The sequence below is a fragment of the Lucilia cuprina genome, chromosome 4, assembly GCF_022045245.1.
Source record: "Lucilia cuprina isolate Lc7/37 chromosome 4, ASM2204524v1, whole genome shotgun sequence".
In the NCBI taxonomy this organism is placed as follows: Eukaryota; Metazoa; Arthropoda; class Insecta; order Diptera; family Calliphoridae; genus Lucilia; species Lucilia cuprina.
This window is the reverse complement of record NC_060952.1, coordinates 11,727,979-11,733,102: the sequence shown is the minus strand read 5'-3', so window position 1 is coordinate 11,733,102 and position 5,124 is coordinate 11,727,979. Positions and strand designations below refer to the sequence as shown.

At 25.1% G+C, this 5,124-nt stretch overlaps 1 protein-coding gene across 7 annotated transcripts in view; it reads right to left on the bottom strand.

Moving 5' to 3' along the window:
• Window positions 1-5,124, bottom strand: part of LOC111690180 (serine-rich adhesin for platelets) — a 59,531-nt gene that overhangs the window by 30,339 nt on the left and 24,068 nt on the right. The window lies entirely within an intron of this gene.

The window sequence follows — 5,124 nt, the reverse complement described above, 5'->3', positions numbered from 1 at the left end:
AAATTCTGTATTAAAAATATATGTTCGAAAATTTTCTATAAAAAAATGCTTAAAAATAATGTGTTAAAAGATAAAATGTCGAATATTTTCTTTAAAAGAATACGATTAAAAAAATTCTCTGTAGAAAATGTATTGTTCAAAAATTCTCTATTAAAAAAGGAATTTTAAAAATGTTTCTTTTAAATGAGAAATTTTGTAAAAAAAAATCTATTAACAGAGAAATATTCGCAATTCCTTTATAGAAAAGGTATCTTCAAAAATTCTCTATAAACGGATAATTCTTGAATATTCTCTATAAAAAGATAATTTTAAAAAATTCTATATAAAAATATAATTTATAAACAACTTTCTATACAGACTTATTCTTAATAAAGAGAAAAATGTCTTATGTCCTCTACAGAAACATAGAATATTTTCACTAAAAATATAAATTTTCGAAAATACTCTATAGAAAAATAATTTTTTAAAAATTATTAATAAATAAATTGAACATTTTCTTTAAAGTAGAAATTTTTCGAAAATTCTTTAATGAAAAAAAGTATCGAAAATTTTCTAATGAAAATTTAATTTTCGCAAATTTTTTATAAAAAAAAAACATTTAAAAATTTTCTATTGAAAATGAAATCTTCCGAAATTCTATACAAAAACAATCCAAATTCTATAAAAAAAGAGAAATTTTTGAAATTTTCTATAGAAAGTGAAATTTTCAAAAAATCTCTTTATAAACAGAAAATGTATCTTCAAAAATTCTCTATGCAAGGAAAAATCTCTGTAAAGAGATAATTTTAAAAAAATTCTATATAAAAATATAATTTAAAAACAAAGACAAATTTTTAATAAAGAAAAAAATTGCATATGGCCCCTACAGAAACATGAGGAACATTGAATATTTTCAATAAAAACATAAAATTTCAAAAATAATTTTTTAAAAATTATTAATAAATAAATTGAACATTTTCTTTAAAGTAGAAATTTTTCGAAAATTCTTAGTGAAAAAAAGTATCGAAAATTTTCTAATGAAAATTTAATTTTCGCAAATTTTTTATAAAAAAAAAAACATTTAAAAATTTTCTATTGAAAATGAAATCTTCCGAAATTCTATATAAAAAAAATCCAAATTCTATAAAAAAAGAGAAATTTTTGAAATTTTGTATAGAAAGAGAAATATTCAAAAAATCTCTTTATAAAGAGAAAAGGTATCTTCAAAAATTCTCTATACAAGGAAAAGTTCCCTTTAAAAAAATAATTTTAAAAAAATTCTATATAAAAATATAATTTAAAAACAAAGACAAATTTTTAATAAAGAAAAAATTTCATATGGCCCCTACAAAAACATGAGGAACATTGAATATTTTCAATAAAAACATAAAATTTCAAAAATTCTCTATAGAAAAATAAATTTTTAAAAATTATTAATAAATAAATTGAACATTTTCGATAAAATAGAAATTTTTCGAAAATTCTTTAATAAAAAATATGGAAAATTCTTTAAAAAATTTAATTTTCGCAAATTTTTTATAAAAAAATATTTAAAAATTTTCTATTGAAAAGGAAATCTTCCGAAATTCCATATAAAAATAAATTTGCAAAATTCTATAAAAAAGATAAATTTTTGAAATTCTCTATAGAAAGAAAAATTTTAAAAAATCTCTATATAAAGATATATTTGAAAATTCTATTAAAAAAGAAATCTTTAAAATTTTTTAAAATTCTTTGTAAAAATAAAAACTTTTAAAATTTTTCTATAATTCTCTTTAAAAAGAAATTTTTCAATGTTCTCTACAGTCTGAGAAAATCATCAAAATTTTCTTTAAACAAAAAATTAAATTTCTCTGTAGAAAAAGAATTTTTGGAAAATTGAGATTTTTTGTAAATTCTTTGCTAAAGAAATATTTAAAAATTCTTAGTTAAATTACTCTTTTTGTGCTTTCCTCAACCAGTGTCTCAGGTGTGAATCGAACACATCACCTCCGATCTATTAATTATAAAACAAAATATTTTAACTCATAATAGCAAATTTATCTTTTAAATATGTGTAGTAAAAGCTTTGCGAAATATTTTAAATATTTTCTTTAAACAAATCAGTTTTTATTAATTTTTTCCATTTTAGAAAAACTATAATAAAATAACAATTAAAAATTTCCTATTTATGTATAAACCGCTTAAAAGCAACAGATGATTTAAGCCTTTAAGTTGCAAAATTATATGATGTATCTATCAACTTGCTAATGTTTGCCACTCACACACTCAATGTAAAATGACACTTCAACTAAAAAGGCGATAACTCAACTGTTTTTGTCTAAAGTATTTTTGTAATTGTGTTTGTATCTTAGTGATATAAAACAACAAAAATTAAAAAAAAGTGTAAGTGTATTTGAAAGTGTTTGAGTGTGTTGTTGTGTTGTTTTTTAATTCGATTAAATAATTTTGTTTATGGTTAAAAAGATGTTGACAATGATGTTTGTTGTACACTTTTGTTGCCACATTTATTGGTGTGTGAGTTGTAATTGTTGTTTTTGTCTTTTCTCAGTTGTTGCACAGTGGCATTGCATTAGTAAGTTGTTTTGTTCATAATTATAATTGGCCCAGTGCCAAATGATTTACAAAGACATGTTTTAGTTGTAGTTGCAATTTTTATTGTCGTTGTTTGCTGATGACGTTTGATGTGCATGTTGATGTTGATGACGCTGTTTGAAGTCATCATCTTGGCATAAGTATCAAAGTACAAGCTGAATATAGTCTTGTGGCAGGCATGTAAGAAAATCATGTTTAGCATTAATTATACGATGAAGATTTGGATTTTCAAAGCTGTCTTAGATGAGACCCATTGAACTTGAATGTAATTTTTTTGTTCGCCATTTTAAATAAAGCTTTGTTTGAAGTGATGCTTTTTATGAGTATCACGTTTTGTTTTTTTTTTGGGCTTACAGTTATTTTAATGAAGTTTTAAAATAATGGAACAATTTAAATTTATTATTTACATAAATGTCAAAGTTCAAGTATTTTAATCGTTTCTTTTTTTGTAAAGATCTATTAAATTTGCAACTTTAGTTGGTTAGTTTGTTTGTTGTTTTGCATTTAACTGGAATTTTAACAATTTCCCGAATCGAATGGACTGAAATTAGCTATTGATATCTCTAAGATGCAAGCAGATATGTTTTCGCCCTCTTCTAACGGTAGTTTTTAGTTACAAGAGTACTGGACAAGAAATCTCAATGTGATGGAAAGTTTTTGAGGCCATATTCGAATCTCAATCCTTTGGTTAAACAGTTGTTCGTCTGTGTATTTCCCTTTACAATTACCCAGCAGTTCGACAAATAGTCAATGCATACGTTAAAGACTGTCATTTACATTAATGTGTAACCACATGGTTGACTCTAATTTCTATATATTGTGTTATTCGTCACCAACGTACTCTTCGTAAACGAGAATGAAGACAGTCGACACTTTACTGTACCCTAGGTAAATGAGTGAGGGGACACTTAAAAAAAGTTTTTTCCATTGTACTTCAGAAGTCACTTCATTGAAGTCACAATTGTTATTTTCCACTAAAGTCTAAGCAGCTGGTTATACCCTATTTGAATGTTTTTGGTCATTCATCACGAATGTACTCTTCGTAATCTAGCGCGAAGACAATCGCCACTTTACTGTACACCATATAAGCAAGAGAGTCGACGTCGTCACTTAAATATACCCCAAGGAAACAGTGACTGACTCTCAAGAACTCATTTGGAGATTAGCATCCATTGACTACTCTTAATTACATATGGACAGTCTCATTCTAGACTGTAGAGTGACGATTGACTTCCTCGTAGGACAAGCCATGTTAAAATGGTTGGTCACGTGGTTATTCTTGTGGCTAGGGGCCACTATACGTGCTATGTCAAGTGGTTATTTCGGAACTGTCCCGACGAACTGCTGGGTATCTCAAGATTATTTGTATAAATATTCAAAAATTCAAACTTCTGATAAGGATTATTTTCAATTTTGTTTTTTTTAAGATGTGAACAATATTTAAGAATAATATTTAATCAAAATCTAATCTAAACTTTCTCAACTAATCTTTCGATAAAATGCGAACATTTTAACTTTCTCAATATATTAAAGACTGAAGTATTTAAAATCATATTAATATATTATTTTCATCGTACAATGACTTATTTCTTTGTAATGCAAAACTGAACGATCATAAATATATTATAAATAATTTATTGAATTAAAATGATTAAAATAATTACCACTTATCGCTAGCAGACAATAAATTCGTAATGCAACATTAACAAAGAAACAAATAGGAATATTAATATATAGAAAATATAAACAAATGTTTTATTTAGTTAAGAAAGTTAATCAAATAAAATTAAAAATAAATTAAATTGGGTGCGGTTTTTTTAATATAAAGAAAACATTAATTTTAGATAATTTTATCAATGGATTTAATTATCAACTAATTTCTGTTAGATCCATTTATGTATGTTAATTGTAATGATTTTATCAATTTTTATAATTGAAATAATAAAATTTTCTTTAAATAAAATAATAGTAGCATTTATCAGTGATTTAAGAGCTGAAACTAAGAGATTAAAATTTACATTATTTACTTTTGTAATATTTTTTAATAACTAACTAACTAAATAACTAATAACATACAGATACATTTAAAAATTGTATCCACCTAAAAAGAGAGAGATCAAGACTGGGTCTATAACAAGAATGGGATTCATCTTCAACAGGTATTGGAACATTTGAGGGTGTAGGGTAATAAAGGATTACGTCCTAATATATGTATGTTAGATTATTTTTGATAAATCCTTGCTTCAGTTGCACACGGCAATCCTCGGCGGCATGTTACCTTGATGAAAGATCATATCTTTGTGTGATTAAAATAACGGGGTAAAGAGCTGTTACCAGTCTACCGGAACTATAAACTTAACAATGGGTTTAAAAAAGAGAACTACATAACTTGGTACAATAGGTGGCGGTAGTCTGCAGGCATAGTTTCAGACTTTGTCTCGTCCCTGTTGTTGGAGAGGTTCTTTTGGGAAACATTTGAGTATTTCCCCCGCCCGTATACCTAGAGTAAGTGTGTCGGATGATATTATCTATTTTTGTGGCGAATAAATG